This window comes from Cydia fagiglandana, chromosome 26, assembly GCF_963556715.1.
Source record: "Cydia fagiglandana chromosome 26, ilCydFagi1.1, whole genome shotgun sequence".
In the NCBI taxonomy this organism is placed as follows: Eukaryota; Metazoa; Arthropoda; class Insecta; order Lepidoptera; family Tortricidae; genus Cydia; species Cydia fagiglandana.
The window spans coordinates 8,937,257-8,962,504 of NC_085957.1; the positions used below are offsets into that span (position 1 = coordinate 8,937,257).

Consider the following 25,248-nt stretch of genomic DNA (forward strand, 5'->3'; position numbering starts at 1 on the left):
GTCTATAATTAAAATCCTTTGACAAATTATATTGATGTTTTATTAGCTATAAATATAATACAATTTCAATAAATCAATTAGAAACACAAACAGGGAGAAACAAACAAATAAAGTTGGTCAAGCAGATCTTGTCAGTAGAAAAAGGCGGCAAATTTGAAAAATGTAGGCGCAAAGGGATATCGTCTCATAGAAAATTCATTTCGCGCCTTTTTGTACTGACAAGATTTGCTTGACCAGCTATAAATTAGAAACACCATAAGCCTCCTCCACACTCGTGCGCGAATCGCGGCGCGAAGCCGCGAACGCGAGTGTGGCGTCGATTTTCGACGCCACCCACACTTGCGTTCGCGGCTTCGCTCGCGATTCACGCGCATAGTCTGGAGGGGGCTATAGGTGTTCTAAGTGTAATACCTTTTTTACCATGTAATTAATTGTAGTAGTTTTAGTAGCTTTTTCGAATGGACTCTGGCAACACAGCGTCTTTGTTTGTTTACTCCTACCCAAACGAAAACAAGCTCGCTTCGTTTAATCAGTTATTTTTACACTTTCTAGCGATTACTATCTTATAAAAAAAAAGTAGTTCTTTTTTGACATCATTTTGTACGTTTGTAGTTTTTAAACTAGTAAACTTGAGTTATTTATGAAATAATAGTGTTTTTTAAACATAAAAGACGGGTTTTCTTTGTTCAAATAAATTCAAAGTGCTTCAAGCTGAGCGACGTTGCCGTTCCGCCATTCTAGTTTTGGGACAACGAAAAGTAATACTTACGTTGATATTTTGATGTTTTTTCTTGTTGGCCAAATACTTTAACATTATTTCTGTGGAATTAACAATAAGTTATGATCAAGTGTCTTGAAATGTGTAAATCTGAACGTTCTCAAATTTCTGATGCAATAACCATTTGGCAACAGCGCACGGAATCGGATTGATACCAGCCATCTAGATGTATTAGCAAAACTCACGAAATCGTGACTTATCCACATAAATCTTCAGTTCATGAGGTGAGTTCGTAATTTAGGCCTATTTTAAACGTATTTATGAATTATAATTTACTTTATTTTAATTAAAAGTATGTGAAATGACATTTTTTGTATTTCCCGCCGAGTGACGTAATTTGTCTAACCATCCTCCATCTTTTTTTGGACGGCCAGTCATCTGTCAAGCGTTCAGTCTTATTCATCCGAAGTGGAAAAAGAAAAATTATCCGCTCATAGGGTGTTTTTAACGCGAAAAATTATCACGGAGGCATCCGGGTAAGTCTTAAATTGTCATTTCTCATAATTATTTCTATCATTTTCATTGTGTTATGTTTGAAAATTGTCTTTGTTCGGAACCTAACCTAAATGGGGTCTTAGAACCGTAAGGACTCGTTTTTTGGGTCAACCAGTGTCGTCTTCGTCAATAATTCAGTGTTTGCTTGGATAAATTTGCATAATCGTCACTCAGAGCCCCTTTTACGTAGGTGAAATCTGTTTGACTTCAAATCGCCTTCGACGTAGGTAGAAAGTCGCGCCTAGTAACAACTTGTTCACAAATCTGATGATTTCGAGAATTTTCTATGAGGCTATATTAATAGATATGATTTTTCTTATATAAACGTAGAAATATTTTGAACAAAATTCTAAAAATATCTAGGTTTTTAAAGAACTTGTTCAAACTTGTCTTAGGAATTTGCCCAATGTTTTATCATCTGTAGGTACCTATTAGTCATAGGTGTAATATGAATAATCCAACTTTGGATGATGTATAAAAATAAAATAAAATAAAAAAGCCCTTTATTCATTGTAAAAAGTTTACATAAAAAATTTAAAATAAAACTAAGACTTATATAATATGTGTTTTACTAATGAATCCCTAGTGGGTAAAGGCCTCCTCCAATGCTGCCCATTTGTCCCTGTCCTGTGCTGTCGCCATCCAGTCTGTGCCGGCTGTTCTTTTTAGGTCTTCATCCCAACGCATTTGTGGTCTGCCCCGGCCTCTTTTGCCAAGTGGACCTCTCCATTTGGTGACTATTAATGTCCATCTCTTATCTGTAAGTCTTGCTGTATGGCCTGCCCACTTCCACTTTAGTCTTTTTGCATAGCTCAAGGCATCTGTTGCTCCTGTTTTTTCTCTTATTTTTGAGTGTCTTATTTTTTCTATTTTTCTTATATTGAGCATGCTTCTTTCTAGCGCCCGTTGGATGATGTATTTTCATCAAATTTAATATGAATGTTTTCACTTTCAATAATTTATTTTAGTACAATGAGGCGCCAACATTTCTAACGGTTTCCAAAACTTGCACTTGCGAATTTTCAGGTTAAAAAAGAACTAATACTGACCATGCGGTTGTTGGCCGCTTCCAACATAATTTAAAAAAAGAAGAAACCATACTCTCTTGAAGGAAGTTTGGCTGAGACATAATTCCATAGACATTGCCGTTTAATTCATTTTACGTTCATTACAATTATGAGAACAGTATCGCAATTGTCTTTATTGTTTTCACTCGTTTTCAATCTGAATTGAACCTTTTATATTATAAGCCAAATAAAGTAGAATTTCATTGGCTTCATTGCTTTCTCAAACGAAATTTATCCCTATTTACTATACAATAAGATTCAAATTAAAAACAGGAAAGTTTGTATGGTGAGCCTTACGAGGATAGGCCACTAGGCACCTAATTTATTAACAGGCCTGTTTTTTTTTTTCTTTTTCGATGTGGCGCGCGCACATACTTATCTCATCTCTAAGATACTTAGTCATGGCGCTAGTTTTGAGGGCAACCAGCGAATACATAATAAAAAAAAATTGAATTAAACTTTACCTTACCTTTTCTTTTGGGTGCTAGTGTAAGACAAAGATAGTATGATTCTCTCTGTCTATGATTGAAATGAGACAGTCCTTTAATGATGTAGGGCCCCCCACATCTGGCGTCTTTCGAGCGTCGGCGTCTACAATTCTATGGCCGACGTCGACGCAACGTCGACGCAACTGCGCAGCGACGTCATTTTCCATAGCGCTGGACCGACGCCGACAGACGCCGACGCTCGAAAGACGCCAGATGTGGGGGGGCCCGTAGTAGTGTAGTATTACCTACTATCATATCATAGATAGTTCTAATGAAGAACACATTAGCTTAGCTATCTGCTACTCTGCTAGTGCCTCATTTAATATGGCAAACATAAATCAATAAATTGTCGGGTGACAAGCAAAAGTCACTAACTAACACCATTGAAATTATTGGACAATAAACCGTGTTACAAGTGTAATAAAGTGAATTGTTACTTTAATTTTTTGATAGTGCTTAGTGACTTTTGCTTGTCACCCGACGAAATACAAGTACAATTGAGCATAAAAGGGCTTCTATTTGAACAGCCTTCAATAATCCAACTAGAATGCTGATAAGCATTTGGGACGGTGATAACACAGCTCAGAACCGAAAGGCAGTGCCCGTGTGTGATAATCGTTAATTTCAAATCATTTTATGTTTGAACAAGAACATGTGGCTAATGTTTTGTAAAGTACTTTATCTGACCCAGTTTTGTGTAGGGACAGTTGGTTAAAATGGTAAAATACATTGAAAGAGCGAGAAAGAGGTATTGGTGCGATAGTGTGTTACCACTTTTATATACCTACCTATACCTGTATATGGTCACTTAGGTTGCCAAAATGGGTATCGTCTTGGGTCGTCCCATTCGTTTTTCGTCAAGTTCTTAAATTAGTCCTATTCTGCTTTCGTCACTCATTCTACATTGAAAGCCACCGACGATTGTGACGAATGTAGAATGAGTGACGAAAGCAGAATAGGACTAATTTAAGAACTTGACGAAAAATGAATGGGACGACCCAAGACGATACCCCAAAATGCTTCTGATCCTGACTGTACAATATTACACCATTTGCAAAGAACGTTTTTCTGAAATAAACATGGAGTGCTCATTGTATACATTTTTTTGCACATGTAAAAAAACTCTTACCGTTTTGGTAACTTATTTGTGGGAATATAGGTTAATTCGTATTGTCATTAAAGGGTAACACCATTTTAAACGTATGATTCGTTTATGAAACTGATCTCATTAGTGATTCATGCCAATATGAAACAGTCGCCATCAGATATATCGAAGCGACCGAGGTACCTACTCAAAAATATCTGAACATGCACTCCTTGACATAAGAGCCGTCTTCAGATATTTGTGAGCATCTTGGCCGCTCCGATATATATAAGGCGACTGTACATTTAAGTCTTTAAAGCTTTTATAACGAATAGATTCGCTATAGGTACCTATTTAGTTAAAGTGAACCTTTGTAAACTTTCCTGTTTATAGTCTGTCTTGCAGACATACAATACATCCTATCAGGCTATCAGCACAAAACAGATAGGAACAGAAGTCAATCACATGTATGTACTTTACTTTTCATACCTACGCTCGGCGGTCGCTCTAGGGTTGCGATTGTTGCGAACTATGACTTATGCACAAAAAACTATCGTGGTAGTGGTACTCGTGTCTATCGTATCGTATCTCGTATCTAGTTGTTTGATTTATTGTTGAGGATGAAACGGGAAGAAAGGAAATATAAATTAATAATAACATTAATAACTCAAATAGGTATTTTAATTTTAATGTCATTGTTATATTACAAATTTGCCACAGAAAATATCTTGCGATGATTTCGAGATAGGCGAAATTCACGATTATTATATTTTAAAGTGTAATAAATACGCATTCTCATGTACAATGTAATAAATTCGCATTCTCATTCTCTCTGAAACCACTGGTAGCTTAAAAAACGACACTTCACAGGTTAATGTTGAATTTAAACAACCGTCCACTGTACAGTTATAATAACTTTTTGTTTTGTTTTTCCATTATTGCACAAAAAAGTTCACAGACGCGTGTCTCAAGCGGATGGCACTCGCGCTCGCAGTGGTCCCAACCGGTCCGAAATATCGTGTCCGTGAGCAGTGTCTATGTGTGCGTTGCTCGAGCGCGCTTTGTATGTAGATTGATTTCTGTACCTATCTGTTTTGTGCTATCAGGTATTAACACGAAACACTCCTTTTACACCGCATTATCTATGAACTAGAACCTAATCGATATTCAAACCCCGCTCATAACCTGGAAGCCTTCTGAAAACAGCATTGTTTAAGACGACGCGGTCCATCCGAAAACTCGCGACAATGCGTGTTTATCCAGGTGGCCGGGGACTTATTACGCAGTTACGAGACTAACATAAGTACGCTGTTTCCGTATTCGGAAATTAGTTTAGGCCTCAGGGTATCCTCGTAAGACCCAGGGCAATTTTGGCGCTTTTGAATTTGGAACTTTCTTTTATTTCTATATGACATATGAGTGCAAAACTCGAATTTAATTTATACTTGTATAGTCAACAACAGAACTATGAATACAGGCAAAGTGTCAAAAATATGTATGTACAGTACTTTATTGCCTGTACATTAAGGTCGTGTATACATATTTTTGGCACTTTGCCTGTATTCATAGCTCTGTTGTTGACTGTACATGGGGACTTAACGAGGGTATAGTATTTCAGGGGCTACTTACTGGTTTTTATATCGCTGTCATATCAGTTTACAAGTCGTTTCAGAATGTCGTGTTGTTTAAAAATTTCTTACTTGTCTTACGGGCAATAAGAATGGGGCCAGGACAGCGGTGTGACACCGCTACGACGCGATTGGTTGATGAGTTTGCATCACGCACGCGATTGCTCGTAACTAGTTGCGTTAGACTGCACGATTGGCTCGAATTCGTGAGTGACACCGCTGAACTAGTACCATTTTTGGTGCCCGTATGGCCCGTGCTTAGATATTATACCTACGTCAATGCCTAACAAGATGCATCACTTGGATAAATATAAATGCATGACGCTTACAGCTCACATTGTCATGTCTATCGCCATAGCACCTGCATTTTAAACATAGGTAATGAGCAACCGGCCTTACACAGAGGTTAGGGATACACCAAGGTCAACACCCTTCGACCGTGCACAACACACAGCTGTTGCATGCACCACAATGAAATCTGCACCTAAACGCGTAAAAAATAAAGCACTATTTCTTTTACTGCAACATTGCTTTACGATTGTAAACCTTACCTACAAAGAATAAGGCTGTTTTAGTTCCCCCTTTAAAAATGAAACGAATCGACACGAAACGAATCAAAAGAAGACTTATTTACGCGAGTTAAAGTTCATTTTAGATTGCTTTCTAAATGTATTCAGAGTTAGCGGGCGTCAGAAACAATTCAATTATAAAGACTGGGTTGTATAAAAGGCCTGTAACCTGTAATTGACCATAGTTATGCAGAAAACGACCAACTCAATTTTTTTGACAATGCAGAAAGCGACCAAAGCAACTGAGTTAGAGTGTAAGTCACTTTGACAAAAATAAAACGTTGGTCGCTTTCTACAAAACTACGGTCAATTATGTGTCTCTTTCTAACTATGGATGTTAGAAACAGCCAAACAGATATTACAGGTTTACATTTGACGCGAAACCTGGAAGTCTCGGGACAAGCGTTTCTCGTCATCGTTGTAGAGTCGCATTCGCATAGCTGCGGATTATTGTATTTTAAGGGCATAGCGCTGGGCCAGCGCAAGGAGCAGTAGGTCTATCGCGAAAAATGAAAATCGAATTTTTTTTATCTGTTTGTATCGCCCTTGCATAGAGAGGCAGATAAATACATTTCGATTGAGAGGCAGATAAATACATTTCGATTTCAGTTTTTAGCATTACAGCCTCAGCTCTTTGGACGTACCACTGTGGCTCTTTCAGGGCCCATAAAAAACGACAAAACATGCGACTTGACAGTCTCTGCCATTTCCTTATCTCTGACTAGTTCTCACGACCATTGTCTAGTCTAGAAATCTATATCTACGTGTGAAGGCAGTAATGTTTTATCAGACGGTGTATGTTTCGCGAACTCATTGTTTTTTGCTTGTTATCTGCGTTCGCTGTTAAATGATGTCATAAATGGTTTAAAAGTCGCACGGACATAGCCGCCTCCATACAATCGAAGTCCCACTCTCTTTTTAAATCGACATGCTGAAATGAAATGCAATTTTACATGAACATTTATTTACATAAATAAATCGATGTCTGGATGGTAATATTCGACTCCTTTTCCGGTTTTGCTGCTGAGTTGCTGACTGAAATCTTCGCCTAAAAGGGCCCTCGACCTGTCAGTTAAAAGCAAAATTTGTCAGCTCCGAACAACTGACAGGCTGATAACGTCCGGCGAACTGGTAATCTGTGGGCCTCTTAAATTCTATCCTCTAGCCGCCCATACGTCAAACCTTGCCAAGCAAACTGAAATTTTATTTTGTCAACACAAAGTTCAAATTAGAATGGAACTGGAGACCTTTTTATAGGTCTCTGGGCGGCTAGAGGTTAAGTAAACTGTTTAGTAAATTTTTCGTTATTTATTCCTTTGCGTGAGTAAATTTGCATTTTGCAGCCCCAAACCCGTTGGCAGGCATCGATTTACGAAACCTTTCCATTGCGCATCTGCTTTCCTGCAGACTGGCTTGACCGCTTCCGGCCAATTTATGAATCACTCGAAGGGCCTACCGCGAAACCCGAAAATCGAAAGTTTATCATTCTTGCCTATTCGAACGATAGAGATGCAAATAACGAAATATCGATTTTCGTGTTTTCCGATAGGCTCTTAGATGCCTAGAGCGATGTAGCTCTCAAACTGATGGACCAATTTGAGTGCGTTTTTGTCGAGTCTTGATACGGGTCTTTGCTTTTCGATGGAAATGTGCCGAGAGTTTTAAATTGTAACTATAGTTAGGTCAGGCAATTTTATTAAATTTTACTGTATTTAAAATCAAAAGAAATACAATACATGTATGGAGGATGTCCCAGACTCAAAAACGAGGTAAAGTTAGAGGTTATGCGAACTTATTAACATAATGAATTGAATACCTACCTACAGCGCCATCTGCGTACATAACATACTACGTCACGTGTCCGAGGATAGCACGCAAATGTACCGCGCCTACAACTCTGTAAACAAGTTCATATTACTAGTTGGTTACCTTCGGTTTTCATTATTAGGTTATTTTGGTAGTAAGTAAACAGTGCATAAATGCGATGTTCCACAGAAAAAGGTACCTTATGGCGGCCGGCGCTTACGTCGCATAGCGCCGCAATAATATTGGGACGGCGTTAATAATAGCGTAAGGCAACCGCTATAAGGTACCTTTAACCCGTGGGACGTCACAAATCTCTAGTAATATCATAATGTGAAAGTTAACCCTGTCTGTTACCTCTTCACGCTTAAACCGATTTAGATGAAATTTGGTATGGAGATAGCAATAGCATGCAAACGAACTCGCGGACAGAAACTTAATAGCTAAAATAAAATAGAACATTAGTTTCATAAGTTCAATTGAAAGACAACGTTATATAATGTAGGTACATAATAATCATCCGATTGATATCTCAAACCTATCGGGCCTCAACATGTTTCCTTCTACTTTTTGCCCGCAAAAACATTCAAGGTGAGAGATAACATACAAAAACAAAACCACTTTTATATCGCAATATAATCTAGCTCGCGTTCAAAATATTTTCTTTTAGTTAAGGTATAAGATATGATAGTATAATATGCGACGTTATACGGCTAAATGTATATTATAACGTAAATGTATGTATAGTATAGATAGATATAGGTGAGTTACGTATAATAATGATACTATCATCACGTTAGGCATGCGTGCTGGATTTTCGTGCGTAAACACGTGTTACATCCACTTTTACTGACAATATGAACTTTATTGCAACGATATAAGATCTAACAATGGTTAAGTGTTGCTGCTAATACATGTGTAACATAGTTACTATGTAGCCGTAGTAAAAAAAACCGGGCAAGTGCAAACGCAAATGGGCAAACGCACGAAGGGTTCCGTACCATAATGCAAAAAAAAACGAAAAAAAAACGGTCACCCATCCAAGTACTGACCACTCCCGACGTTGCTTAACTTTGGTCAAAAATCACGTTTGTTGTATGGGAGCACCGTTTAAATATTTATTTTATTCTGTTTTTAGTATTTGTTGTTATAGCGGCAACAGAAATACATCTGTGAAAATTTCAACTGTCTAGCTATCACGGTTCGTGAGATACAGCCTGGTGACAGACGGACGGACGGACGGACGGACGGACAGCGAAGTCTTAGTAATAGGGTCCCGTTTTACCCTTTGGGTACGGAACCCTAAAAAGTGCCTCAGGGGACTTAAGTGTTTTAGGGTCGGAACATCCTCATGGGGCTTCTCACAAAAAGTCTACTTTGTCGGATATCATCACGCCAAATATCGTCGTCTTATAACTTTATCAAAAGCTTTACTTTGCTGTAATGCCTTTCGTGAAAATACTAAAATATAGGGAATCTTATTTAAATTGAGTAAAGTTTAAAGGCCGAGCCACACCGGCTTGCGTGTGCGTGACGTGCGCGTGTGCGTGCGCTAAAATGTTGGAGCTGCACACGCACACGTCACGCAAGCGGTGTGCCATCTTTCATAAGGATCTGTATACTACAACGACGCACGTGCACGTCACGCACACGCAGCCGGTGTGCACAGGCCTTTAGCATCAGCTATATTTGCGCTGTAAAGAGCCCACGATGTCAAGGATGTTTGCCGAAACAAACAGAATGCAAAAACGTAGAAAGTGCCTATACATAAAGTTTATACCTAATCTTTGATCTGAAAACGTCATTTCTTTATCAGTCATTCGTCCTACACGATAAATTCGCGGAAATTTCCTGAAAAAGTTATTGATTCAGCCATAATCAATACGGTTACGTAATGAATGATCATTGAGTGAATAATCACAATCTTATCAGATCCGTTTACGTCTGACACAGCGTCACACGAATAATTGACAAATAACGCTTGGCCAGTGGAATGAAAACAGATAAATAACTATCCTAGAACTATCTTAAAATCTGAATCTAAAAGACAGTTTTTGATGTTATAATGAGTATCTTTTGCGTCGAATCCTAGTGCTAACTTTACAATTTTGATAAAAGCCAAAAATGGTCCTCCGAACGGGACATTAATCGTCGCCAAAAAACAATGGAGGCCTGCCGTGACCCCAGTTTCGCAAGCGACCTAATTCACGGCCCCGCTGCGTCCGCGCTTGTACACACTGTAAAGCTGGCATACACGCCTGCGCAGTTTTGCCTGTATCAACAGGGCGGCTACCGCAAAAACCGAAATTCGCAAATTGCGGGGATCTTTCTCTTTTACTCCAACGAAGGCGTAATTAGAGTGATAGAGAAAAATCCCCGCAATTTGCGAACTTCGATTTTCGCGGTTATAGCCCTGCACAGTAGAAGCTGGTTAGAAAACTGCACAGTTGACTGCCACATACGCTACGATTTACCTGTGTAGTTGGCAAAACTGCGCAGGCATACGCCAGTGTGTATGGCCAGCTTAACACTCAACTATCGCTTGACCTTTATGTCCTGTGCAATAAAGTTTGTATTTGTTAGTAAACAGTGGACGAGCCGGCCTTCTGTGGAGGCGCATCTTGCGGCACGTACGCATCTGGCTGCGCGTTGCATGCATTGATTCACGAGTCTGTATATGTGTACAGGGTCATTTTAATATGTTTTTCTTTACCTTGAGTCGTGAATATGTAGGTTGTACTATGCTGATTACTAAAATATCAGGTTTCCAAAGAATACATCGATAGTCGCCGAAAGCTTTTGAAAACGACTTTTTTTAAGATTGTACCATGATTGAATTAACTTTTTATTATAAAAATAAACGATATAATTGCTTAGGAATTGCCAGAATAAATACGACATGTCACATACTTTTATATTAATCTCACTATATCAAGCCAGAAACATCGTTTGACCTTGTATCACTTAACGTGTACTCAATAAACGGCCAAATTTCAATAAAAACAAACGAAGCTGAACGTTGCAAAAACATTCGAATATGGAAAACATGTTAATTTTGACGAGTTACGCAAATTAGCACCGTCACTTGCTATATTAGTGACGTCGGATATCAATATTATCATATCGTCGGGTGACAGCAAAAGTCACTAACTAACACCATTGAAATTATTGGACAATAAACCATGTTACAAGTGTAATAAAGTGCATTGTTACTTTAATTTTTTGATAGTACTTAGTGACTTTTGCTTGTCACCCGACGATATTATTGTCACTGTGATGTGACAAGGTACGAACACGAACTAAGTGGGACAGAATTGACAGAAATCAAAATCCTTGACCGTACAAAAAGGGAAGATTTCTTTGTCTTCATTATATTATTTTCGCCGTCTAACTCAAAGGTCCCAAAGGTTGTCGGAAAGATATCGTTTATTTACAGTGATATGATATCTTTAAAACTCTTATTTAAACTCTTTATGTAATAATGTTCTTTTGTGCAATAAGAAATATTTTGTCTTCAGTATATTATTTTCGCGCTCTAACTCAAAGGTCCCAGAGGTTGTCGGAAAGATATCGCTTCTTTACGGTGATATGATATCTTTTTTAAACTCTTTATGTAATGTTCTTTTGTGCAATAAGGAATATTAAATAACTTTGCATTAATATAAAGTTGTGATTGTTCTCAAATGTAAGAGATAAGCTAAAGTAAACTGGCTAGTGGTTATATGCAAACATATCTTGTTTATACAACGCATCTTCAATATACACGAAAATACGTAATAGTTGGCGCAAATGTTTGAAAACGGACTTGAAAATTTAACAACACCTGCCTAATTCTCCAACGAAAAGTCACAAGAACATCCATTATTATTACACTTGCGATCTTTTCAAATACGCGAAGTATTTACAACAGAATAACGTAACAGTTCGTAATAGAGAGTCAAAGCCATGGACGTTTGCCCAGATTTTTGTTTTATAATCACATTGAACATTCATGAAGCTTCTACAGTTTATCCTCGTGTCGCCCAATGTGCATTAGGATGTACACTCAGTTTCGATGGAATGTCAATCTTAATTTAAAACAAAGTAGGTAGCTTTCATTTGTCTCGTAATAATTTCGAACAAATGAAATTCAACCTAATTGAAAATACAAGAAGATTCTCACTCGTTTGGCTATAATTTTGTATGGTGGGCGGCACAAGAATATGTGTCGTTTCCAAGCAAAAATTCCCACTTCGTCGCTTGCCATAAGGACGCTTTGACAGGTTATTTGTATAAAGATACAAGCAAATCTTGTCCTTATGGTAAGACAAAATGGGACGTTAATTCGTGAACATTGCAAAGATATTAGGTTCAGCATCGGTCAGTTTACTGTATTGCTAATACGTTTAATTTTAACCTCGTGAGGCCCAATATATAATCCGTTCCAATCTAATTGGAATCTTTCATAATTTTGCTATTTTGTTGCTATAAGCTGGTTGCAGATGAAAAGATGTATCATGATTCATGAATGTTTTGAAGGTGTCGAGGAGCGAATCTAGAGTGGGTGTGAGGTTAACCGTGTTGTTTACGCCAGAAGACTGTTATTTCAGTATTAGAAATAAAATGTGAATAAGCTAGAAAATGGTAGGTTGGGCAGGTGTCAAGAATTCTTTATGAACTCGATATTTTGCTCTGGAAATAGTAAAAAAACGCAGTCGTAACCACAGATCTACAATACAACCGAGTACATTTTGTAAAGCAAAACAAATAGACGTAAACATTCAAACGTGTCTTATTTAAAAACCGGGCAAGTGCGAGTCTGACTCGCGCACGAAGGGTTCCGTACCATAAAGCAAAAAAAAAAACAAAAAAAAAGCAAATTAAACGGTCACCCATCCAAGTACTGACCCCTCCCGACGTTGCTTAACTTTGGTCAAAAATCACGTTTGTTGTATGGGAGCCCCATTTAAATCTTTATTTTATTCTGTTTTTAGTATTTGTTGTTATAGCGGCAACAGAAATACATCATCTGTGAAAATTTCAACTGTCTAGCTATCACGGTTCGTGAGATACAGCCTGGTGACAGACGGACGGACGGACGGACGGACAGCGAAGTCTTAGTAATAGGGTCCCGTTTTACCCTTTGGGTACGGAACCCTAAAAACGCAGTCATAACATAACCACAGATCTACAATACAACCGAGTACATTTTGTAAAGCAAAACAAATAGACGTAAACATTCAAACGTGTCCTATTTAAAGAACAATTGCCTCTACTAGTCATTTACAAGTTGTTGACAACATTATTTAGGTTAATTGGAAACTATTAAAAGCGGTTCACTTCTGCATACATAAACTTGACACTAATGACTATACGATTGTTGTTGTCCCTAAATAGAGTCGGACCAAGATAACTCTGCATCGCATTTGTAACGACAGCGTGGCAATGTCAATTCTATGATATGACGTTTATAATGTCACTCCCTCACTTTCTATTTAAGTCGGTGCAAAGTTAGCTTAGATGGACTCTAGTTGTTATTTACTTGGTTAGAGGAAATCAGATCTTATTACTAAAGAGCTATTAGCGAAATTGCCTTAACGAAAACAGTTTTACAAAGCGTCTAGACTAGTTTTTATGTAGAGATTAAACCATTTTAAAAATACGCGCTCCGAATAATATGTACATAATTTATTGATAAAAGCCACGAAATGCCTCCTACTGGTATGGCTGCAAGAATCATTTTCGCTTGGCCATTTTTTAGGGTTCCGTACCCAAAGGGTAAAACGGGACGCTATTACTAAGACTCTGCTGTCCGTCCGTCCGTCCGTCTGTCACCAGGCTGTATCTCACGAACCGTGATAGTTAGACAGTTGAAATTTTCACAGATGATGTATTTCTGTTGCCGCTATAACAACAAATACTAAAAACAGAATAAAATAAAGATTTAAGTGGGGCTCCCATACAGCAAACGTGTGACCGTTTTCTTTATGCATTTTTTTGCGTTTTTCTTTTTTGCTTTATGGTACGAAACCCTTCGTGCGCGAGTCCACCTCGCACTTGCCCGGTTTTTTTTAACCTCTTCTCTTACTAGAACGATTACAATTCACAGATACTTTTTATCAAGTACCGATAAAATCACAGATTACATCACACTAGACCTTGACGGGGCCCCAAGTTCAGATGGGTTCGAAAATAGCTCCTAACTGGCCGGACGCACAGACGGTAAAACTGACAGGTGTCACTGCCGGCCTTGGTTTGCGTGTCAGTCTGCAAAATACTATACGCGGAAGATGTGCTCAGAATTATCTGCGTTTATTAAGTAGGTAACATAAGTCCTTCGCCGGGCCTTAAATTCAAATTTTACCTAAACTGATTTATCGATTTAAACATAAAGTGGTAACAGACAGACAGCTTGGGCCGGCTCTATAGTTCGTTTTTTTAGCATTAGAAATAAGATATACAATTTTGATGTGTCTTTTTATTGAAAAACACGTTTTAAAAATAAGTCACGGCAAATATGTAACAATTATGAATCTAATACGACAATTAAGACATGTCAAGATCGCTTACCTCCTTTCTAGTGCTAAAAAAACAAAGTATAGAATTCTCTGCACTTTGCGTATTTACTTTTTCACCACACCAGCTCGGAAAGGCTTACTTTGCACTTCATAAACTGATAGCAAAGTTGCGTTTTATTCACATGTGAGGTAAAGTAATCAAATGCTAATTTTGAGTTGTTTTCTTACGTTTGTTGCTAAAATTTACTTTTAAATGATGATTTGGGATGATAAATATTTAATAACATTCATTTGGATTTGTTTTGCTTTGATTTTGTTTGATATTTTACATTTAATATTTGCTTCGGGGGATCCTATCTCGTCGCATAATAATTGATTGTCATAATGTAATGTTACGCATAAAATTCTTTTCGCATATTTTTTCTCCAGCTGAAACAGAAAGTATTTTCTAAAATATTTTGCATAGGTTGTATAGAATAGGGTAGGTTAGGTTAGGTTTGTGTTATAATTTTTCAGAAATGTTAATATTTCCAGCACAATAACAATTATGCGAAATGAGTTTTATGCGTAACATTACATTAGGACAATTAATTATTATGCAACCTAATATGGACCCTTGCTTCGGGTTGGTGTGGTCAAAAATGATGTGTTTCACTCGGGGGCAAATTTTGTTTAACCCTCGTGCTTTGAAACCCTCGCGACGCTCAAGATTCCATCTTTCGAACCACTCGCTACGCTCGTGGTTAAATTTTGGAATCTTTCGCTTGCTCGGGTATCAACATTAGCACGAGCGGTTAAACAACAACTTTGCCCCCTTGTAAAACAAATAACTATTTCTTGCTGACTTTAATTCCAATAGTTTATTTATAATAAATCATTTATTCCAGACAACATCGATCCATAGGTATACATTTAAGATAAAATTAAAATATATTTAAAAAATTAGGTATAGGTATAACATAAAGATTCTTGACTAGACATTACAATTAAATTAAACTTAGCATTTGATAATAAATAATAAAATTCATTGATTATTAAAAGATTAAAATGTAATACTATAAAAAACACTGTAAATATATGCGCAGTCCAATTTAATTAAAATGTCAAAACTTAAAACTAAAATCAATAAAAATAGGTATATAATTTATAGATCCATGACTAGACATTAAAAATAAATTAACCGAGCATTTGATAATTGATAAAAATAAAATAAAATTAAAAATAAAATTGATAAGCAATAATAAAATATAATAAAATAATAAAATTTATATCTGAGATTTCATTTAAATATTAAAATTATGCGCAGTCAATTTCAATTAAAATGTCATGACATAAAAAAAAACTATTCTTAAGTTAGGATAAAGTGGGAACATGGAGACTATCCCAGTGCCTTGCTATAGGACAATCTAGCCTATTAGCCACCAGACTTAGGATGCTGTTGGAGCTCTCACGTACGCGGCGCATAAGGGAGGCGGTTCGTTTTCGTATTATGGCATGAAAACCATCTACTCGCGTATCCGCAAACATGCCCGAAGCGCTACAGAACTTAGGAAGACCCAACAGCATCCTAAATATGTTATTATACTGAACGCGCAAGGCGCTGACTGCCCTCTGGGTATAGTTGACCCACAGGCTGCAAGTGTAAAAGGATTGGCAATATGCCTTAAACAGAGTTATCTTAACTTCCTTTGTACACCGAGCAAACCTGCGAACCACCATGTTACCCCGGACAGCCAACGCCCTGCGCTCCCTCTCAACGTCTAGATCATCCGAGAGGTATTCCGTGACCCAATGACCCAGGTACTTGAAATTCTTGGTCCTATTCAGAGGTATTCCGTACAGCGCGATTTCCGGTACCCTGTCCACCTTATGCTCACGCGGCTGGAAAACAACAACCTCACTTTTAGCTCAATAGTGGGACCGGATTTTTGCACTAAAAGTTTTGATAATTCTAAAGTTGAAAAAGTGATACTTATCTGATATAGGACATATTTTTAAGCATATATGCTATATATGATGAAAAGTTAGAACGAGCGTTAGATATAAATTAGGTATTTATATATTTTTAGTAATGATTTTTTAATATTGAATTAAAGTGCAATGTTTAAGTACCATTGTTTATAATATGTATGGCGCTTTATAATGTAAAATTATTAGAATTTTTTTTAACGTGCTTCTTTGTCAAACTACAATTAGCTTATTATTTTGTCGATATTGAATTAAAGTTTAATAAATCCACAACAACATATCTAAATTTATAAGTTAATAGGCAAGCTAAAAAGCTAGAAGAATAAGATATATGCTTTAGAATTAATATGCGTTTTTTGTCCTATAAGATCTAATATTGAATTAGAGTCTGTAAAAATAAGTCTATTACTATAAAATAATATACGCAGCCATATTATGGAAAGTAAGAAATTTCTGTGTGTAGCTTGCATTGTAATAGTAAAATCTAGTTAAAAAGGCGCGAAATTCATACATACGCCGCGCTGGTCCGACAGTCGCCGGTGCGGCGCTCGAGAGCCTATCATAGCCTACCTATACCTCGCCCCTCGCCCCACCTCCCGCTCAGTAACACTGTCTGTCTTTTCTTATCATTCATTTGTTTGTTTACCGTGCACATATATAAATTAGATGCGGACATTACGTGAAATTAAAATATCTTATTAAGTAAAAATACCTACAGCTGGTCAATCAGATCTTGTCAGTAGAAAGAGGCGGCAAATTTGAAAAATGTAGGCGCGAAGGGATATCGTTCCATAGAAAATTTGAATTTCGCGCCTTTTTTTAGTGACAAGATTTGCTTGACCAGCTATATTTAATTATCTTGACTTATATTGTAATAAAAATGTACAAGATATTCACAACTATTTTTTACTATACATAGTTTGTCAAAGGACTGTCTCATTTCAAACATAGACAGGGAGAATAATCATACTATCTTTGACTTACACTAGTACTAGCACCCAAAAGAAAAGGATGAATATAGTTTTTTGTTTTTATTTACTGACAAATTGGTTTGACCAACTGTACCTATTTCTGGTTCCTATGGTCACAAGGGCCCAACGTTTTCTGTTCTCTTTCACGACGCAGCAACTAGTATCATTTCTCTCTCCTCGCTCTTTTAAAATGCCGTTTGTCAAAAAAGGACAACCATACTGTTGACAAGGTGGACTTCAAATCAAGTGTTGCCTTTCTTGATGCGCCCAGGCTGTGTATGTGTGCGTAAAAGCGTATATGTGTGCTCTTTTAGGGATGTGAAAAGTCGATTTTAATCATGTTATATATCGATAAACGCTACACAGCGGAACGAAATAGCGATTAATTGAAGCTTCAATATCTTCGTTAAACATAAACATAATTGAAATGCTAATGGATAATGAATATATTATAATATAATTCAATTATTGCGGAACACCTATTTTAGGAGGTATTTATGTATTTTAATTAAATATCTGAACTTTCCCTTGGTTCCCTGCTGGAGCGTGACTATAAAATTGTGATCTGATAACCACAATAAAGAATAAAAGCGTTTTTGGTCATTTTAGGTATCGACCTAAAAGTTACCTTTGAAGTAAAATTAAAATTGCAAGAAATGTCGATAGTTTATCGATATGAGTTTATCGACATGGCTACAGCAACGTGGGCCTCATTGTTAATCGTACACTAAACAAAAGTGGCAACACTGACAGCTCGCTGAGACACCGTCTTTATACACGGTGTAACATGAGTAAACCGAATAATTTTAACAGCGTATTCCTGATCATATTTAGAGACAAAAATGTCCTATAAACTTTTTTGATTTTCGCCTAGTTTCAGAGATATTATTAATAAAAAAAAAACAAGGTCTTATTGTTACATAGTGTAAAAGGCCTTCTTGATGGTGGTGTTGCTGCTATGGGACGTAGTCTAAATATCCTTATTGATAGATGTCAAAAAGTGACAAGTAACACTGCAAAAAGTAGGTTCTACGAAAAAAAAAATTAAAAATCAATTTTAAGTGACAAGTTTGCCAATAACATTTATTTTTTATGTACAAATACACTAAAAAAATTGAAAAAACAAAACAAAAAAATATTTTTTTTTTTGCGAAATTGACCTAAACTCATATTACATTTTTTACTTCTTTTGGCCTCAGAAATGCGTGGTTAAAATTATTCGGTTTACTCATGTTACACCGTGTATATTATTAAGTCTATGTATTGTCATGCCTTTACCCACAGAGGGGTTCTTGCATAATAGGAAATCAAAGTAAAGGAAAACCTAAAATAAGTGTCTACCTATAGTTCGTTTTATTTAGCATTAGAAAGAACTTGAAAGAAGGTAAGCGATTTTGACGTGTCTTTTGATTGAGAAACGCTTTTTAAAAATCAAGAACTGTTACTTATGAAAGCAGAAGAATATAAATGATCGTATTAGATTCATAATCGTTACATGTTTGCCGTAACTTATTTTTGGAATGTGTTTTTCAATTAAGAGACGCATAAAGTTTGTTTACCGAAAAACGAAACGAACTATAGTTATTTAAAATAATATTTTATAGATTAAAATTTTTTTGAACACTAATATACCTATGTAGAAAATAAAGAAAACTTAGATTCACATTCATATGCCTCTATATTAAATTGTAAGTACTTAGGTAAACTAATGTCATCATTCAAAAACAAAAAAAAACATTCCAACCTTAATTTGTAAAAATGTATGCAAGAAATAAAAGGCTTTTTTTTTTTTATTATTGTCATGTCCTGTCCTATTCAACGTCAATATCATAATATGTATATTATAAGCCAACTGCTCAATATTACACGGTATACATCCTGAATATACAATCCCATCAAAAACATTCTGTAAAAAACTAGCCAAGTCTCGATGGAGCTGCTTGTTTATCTCTAAAAAGTAATGAAATCTAGACAAAGTCGTGCCAAGTCTAAGGTTCCTTACTGCGATTTCTTTATTATTATAGTTAATGTTGTGTGACTTGGCCGTTGAAGGGTACATAAGGGTACAAAACCAGGTGCTCCATGACACCATTGCACCAATCTGTCGCTAGAACCGCTACCCATTGACGATGGAAAATTGCCACTTGGAAAACGTTGATTCAATAACCAGTCAATTGTAGGCTTGATAAAGCTGCGTATTTCAATAATACTTATGTATGGGCGAGCCTGAAACAAACACTTCTTTTTGGTGCAATGGCAGATTGGTGCAATGGTGTCATGGAGCACCTGGTTTTGTACCCTTGTGTACCCTTCAACGGCCAAGTCACACAACATTAACTATAATAATAAAGAAATCGCAGTAAGGAACCTTAGACTTGGCACGACTTTGTCTAGATTTCATTACTTTTTAGAGATAAACAAGCAGCTCCATCGAGACTTGGCTAGTTTTTTACAGAATGTTTTTGATGGGATTTCACTTCTTTTTGTAGAAACGTGGGCATATTGATTTATTTTATTAGATTTTCTTATTTAACACATTTTTTTTCTTTTTAAGTGTAGTTTTTTTATTATTACAAATCTTTCTTTTCTTTTTTTCCGGTTCTGATTCTTGTACAGTAGCAACAGTTTTTCGTATTGCCCATTCATTAAATCTAATAATTAAATAATAATCAGTAATCCGTCACTAATCATCATATAATGACTTGGCAATCGCACATAATGCTTTACTCGTACCGTACTCGTAAATATGTGTAATGCTCAAACTGCAATTAGCGCTAGCGTTATGTTCAATTAGAATTATATTTTTTAATAGGTGACGATGATCCTTTTGTCATTATGCAGCCGTGCGATGGCCAAGTCATTATACGTATTACAAATTAAAGATATCTTATTGATACGGTTTTAACACCCCCTGGCACTGATTAAAATAACCGACTTGGTTTCACATTACATCTCAAAACTTTTTTGTAGTAAAAGCGTTGCGAGACTTGCACCTTTTTACATGTAATGTTTTTGATGGGATCTCATCTCTTTTTGTAGGCAGTCCTTCTTTTCGGGTACTCATACCCATACTATGTATACACATATCATAACTAAACATATCTTCATTCATACTCACATCGTACATCGTAGTGTACCTTTACTTTACTTTACCTACTATTTGTAGGAACTGCAACAGTAACTTTGTAATATCATATATTTATATGGGATTACAAACTTACTTATGCAGTTCTTAGATCTTTATAACGTGACTGATATTACAATATTTTTAGGTTTTCCCTTTATGTGGCCATTAAACCCTAACTCTGTACCAAATTTCAGCTCTCTGAGTTTATGGGAAGTACTAGTTCTATTCTGATGATCATGAGTGAGTTTCATAAATGCGAAACTTTGCTTTCGCTTAACTTCGGAACTAAATGACCTACAGACTTGAAATTTTGGATTTTAAGTATGTGATTATAGCTTACTGGATGACCAAAATTTCTGCGTTCTGGTCTTATCCAGAGGTTCTCAAATAGGGGCCTGAAAATGCGGCGAAATGGTTCCAGTAAAGGATGGTACGGCAGTGTTTGCTTCGCGCTCGACTTGGCGGGGGCACTGCCGTGCCCCCCGATAAGGTAAGTGGCCTCACTTACCTTATTGTATATTCCGTGTGGGCCGTATATGCCTATATACAGATACAGCCCACCTTAAATTAAATGGTTTTTTTTAATAAACAGGAAGTATGAAAAACTCACTCAAATAGGTTTCTCATTTATTTAAGTTTCTTCATTATACCAAAATAGCTATAAAAATATTACGATACTCTTGGAAAATATACCTTTTATAAAAGTCCTATTATGGGCCTTATTGAACACTACCAGTGTATTATACTTGGTCAAGCAGATCTTGTCAGTAGAAAAAGGCGGCAAATTTGAAAAATGTAGGCGCGATGGGTTATCGTCCCATAGAAAATTTGAATTTCTCGCCTTTTTTTACTGACAAGATTTGCTTGACCAGCTATACTTAATCCCGCAAAAAATAATCATTTTGACAGTAGGTAATAACAGATTTTATTGTTTTTAACTTAAGAGTTATACTTATACAAATAACAATATTTGATACTTCATAACAGGAGGATTTATTTATAATAAGTGAAAATAATTATTTTGGGTCTTAATAACTAAAGATATAAAAATTGTCTAGTTTACGCGAAAATACTAGGTAACTAAACATAAATCTTTATTAGTTACAGTAGTCTCATCTTTTAACATCTGGGGGCACGGCAGTGCCCCCGCCAAGACGAGAAAAGCGCAAGGGCACTATCTACCTTTTCTCGAAGCGCTTCGTCGTTTTTTGGAACCCTCATAACTTGGGGTTGGATTATACCAGATAAACAAATTTCTCGGACTTATTAAGCATATCAATTGCATAGCTCTTATACTTTAGATTTTATTCATATCTAAAAACTTCGATTTCGTCACTGACTCACTCACTTGATGATCATCAATACCGGGTACTTCCTAAAGTCCTCTAAGAAGCTGAAATTTGGTATGTAAGATAGTTTTAGTACACAAACAACAAATAAATTAAAAAAAAAATTATCCCTAAGGGGATGAAGATGGGGTTTAATTTTGTATGGGAAATCAATAATCGCTGAACCGATTTAGTTGAAATTTGGTATGTAGATAGGTATTGTTATGGGAAAGGATATAGAATAGATTTCAACCTCAAAGTTTACCCTTACGGGGTGAAGGCAGATTTCAACCCCAAAGTTTACCCTTACGGGGTGAAGGGTTTATATGGGGAATCAGTAAGAAGTACATTGTGTAACAGATGCCCCCAGATACTTATTTCAGGATTTTTAATAGTAAATCACCCCCAACCCTTTAAATTTGGATGATGGAAGATTGTCATAAATAACTTACAAAAAGAAGTGAAATCCCATCAAAAACATTTTGATGTAAAATGTTGCCCAAACGAAACCATAAGGCTCGCACTGTCAAAAAGTTATCAGATCTCTTGCCAAGCTTCTAACTCTACAAGCCCTCTAACTTTACTAGCTCTACACCAAAAGTGTGTGGCTTGGCCGTTTCGTTTCTACAAGAACTATTGTATGTAAGTATAATACAAAAACCGCCCAAATGCGAGTCGCACTCGCGTTCCAAGGGTTCTGTACATTACACAATTTTTAACAATATATTTTTTTTAGAGAAAAGTGAGTAAAATGTCTTTAAAAAACTCGTAGGGATCGGAAAACTAGGTACTTAAGTCCGACTCACGCTTGACTGCACATTTCTAATAGGTTTTCCTGTCATCTATAGGAAAAGAGCTAATATGTGTATTTTTTCATAATTTTAGACCCAGTAGTTTCGGAGATAAGGGGGTGGGGGGAAAGGTCATTTTTTGCGTATTTTCTTAAATAGCTTCTAAGCTATTTATTTTAAAATTATGAAAAAATATATCTGAGATTCTTACAATGAGCCCCTTCATTTGATATATATATATTTTAATTTATTGAACAATAAGCTAAATAAAGTACATTATTATTACAAGACCCATCGTGGGCAAAACCTTGAGGAGGTTTGTATGCCGATGGGGAGTTCGTGACAATATACATATCTATCTTATACTAATTAAAATTCTAACAAAATTCTCTTATATTAATTCTTATTCTAATTCTCTTATATTAATTATAACAAGATATAGTTTTTTTTTTCTATTTATCATTCATCTCAAAAGTGACCCCTTTATTTGAATTTCTATTATTTACTTTACATGTATGTCCTTGGGCTATAGACTTACATGTGTATACCAAATTTCAACTTATTGGTGCAGTAGTTGCGGAGCAAATAGGCTGTGACAGACGGACAGCCAGACACACGAGTGATCCTATAAGGGTTCAGTATTTTTCCTTTTGAGGTACGGAACCCTAAAAATAATGAATTTAATAAATTTTTCACCTTATGCCCATGTGGCGGTAGCGAAACAGCCAAGCCACATATTTTGACTAAGGTGTAGAGTTAGTGAAGTTAGGGCTTGTAGAGTTTGAAGCTTGTCTCGACAAGAGAGCTGACAACTTTGTGACAGTGCGAGTCTTATGGTTTCGTCTTAGCAACAAAATTTACATGAATATGTGTTTGGTGGGATATTTTTTTACAGTATAAATATTTATTCGTAACAGTAAGTATTATCTTTTAACATAATTTTTACAGTACATCTGGTGCTACATTACGACACCGGTGCACGTTAAAACACTCCCTTTGACCGTGTTTTAAAATTCGTCACTCGTTGCAAAATATCTATTTTTCGCAATTCTATCGTAAAAGAAAAGAAAACTAACGAAGAGGTTTTACGCATACGAGGACCACACTGAAAGTTTTGCGTAACTTTTGAATAAAACCATTTATAACCATAATAATACATTTATTGCTTCTCAAAATGTTTCCCTTTACATTCTATGCACATATTCACTCGCTCGGACCATTTTTGGAAGCATGAGGCCCAATCACTTGACTGCATGTTTTCGACGTGGTGATGAAACGTAGTAACTGCCTTATCCGGGGTCTTAAATGTCAAACCCCAAATTAAATCCTTAATTTTGGGAAATAGATAGAAGTCACAGGGTGCAATGTCTGGATTATAATCCGTATAAGAGACATTTTCCACGTTTTCGTAATTAAAAAATGTTTTTGCCTTTATTGCGGTATCGGTGGACGCATTATTATGACGCAGGAGGATGCGGCTTCTCAGTCGTCTCTCGCGGTCTTTTTCAATGACTGTGGGCACACAAATGGTAGTGTACTACTCAGTATTTAACGTTCTTTTATTATTTAAAAGTACGGTACAAAAATGTCGCGTTTAAAAAAAACAGACGATCAAAATGTTTGGCAACGCTTTTGGCTTGTTGAACTTCTATGGGCCTCCTGTCACCTTCGAAAGACCCATTGACTGGACTAATGCCTTTTTTCCGGATCGTAGCAGTAAATCCAGGTTTCATCTCCTCTAACGATGTTATATACAGCATTTGAACTTCCTTGCTTATACTTACGCAGCATTTCTCGGCACCAGTCAAAAAGTACCTGTTTTTGGACTGAAGTTAATTCGTGAGGAATCCAAAGACAACAAGGCTTCCCGACTTTTAAATATTCTTGTAAAATCTTTTGTATTTGTCTCATACCTATCCCTAATTGTCCTCAAATTTCGTCATAGGTGATTTGTGGGTTTTCTTCAATGAGTCGTCTCACAGTAGCCACGTTTCCTTGAATGATCGCCGTGGACGGTCGACCTTCACGAAAATCATTATCTAGAATAATACTGTCTCTACTAAATTCACCATACCAACGCCTCACGATGCTCAGATGTGGTGCTTCAATCCCAAAAGCATTTTGAAGGCAAGCACTACACTCTTGCGGAGTAAGCGAACTTTTAAAATCATAACAAAATCATAGCTCTAAAAATATTTTCGCGTTAAAGCCACGTTCAACGCACTGACTTTGACAAGCCATTAAAAACAAAAGACGATCGATTTGTCGCCAACATTTGTCACATTCCATAATCAAAAGCCTGTATTTTTTTTTAATATACAATTCATAATTTAAATGTTTACCAGTGGCCAGTAGTGCAAAACATTCAGTGTGGCCTATGTAGTAGGATAGAGGAGGAGTTTGTTAAGAACTATAGACAATAGAAGAGGAAGGATGCTTGGGCACCTGATACGACACGACGAATTTATCAAAAATATCATAGAAGGGAAAGTTGAAGCAAACAGGAAGAGGGGAAGACCAAGGAGAGCGTACATGGATCAAATAAAGGAAAAGATCAACGTCGTGTCGTATCGGGCTGTCAAAGAGAAGGCGGAGGACCGCCAAACATGGAAATTGCTCCACCGACAAGAGTCATACTCTTAAATATAAATGAT

The 25,248-nt window shown here is 36.5% G+C and overlaps 1 protein-coding gene across 2 annotated transcripts in view; it reads left to right on the forward strand.

The window, feature by feature from the left end:
- The first annotated feature begins 518 nt into the window (after nucleotides 1-518).
- The window catches only part of LOC134677434 (cyclin G), a 45,659-nt gene continuing 20,929 nt past the window's right edge, over nucleotides 519-25,248 (forward strand). Inside the window, exons 1-2 of one of the 2 annotated variants that reach the window (XM_063535903.1) lie at nucleotides 519-758; nucleotides 913-1,002. The gene's annotated coding sequence lies outside the window, so the exon portion shown is untranslated. Of the gene's footprint in view, nucleotides 759-912; nucleotides 1,003-1,123; nucleotides 1,255-25,248 lie in introns of those variants that run through there. The other variant, XM_063535902.1, reaches the window with a different exon arrangement.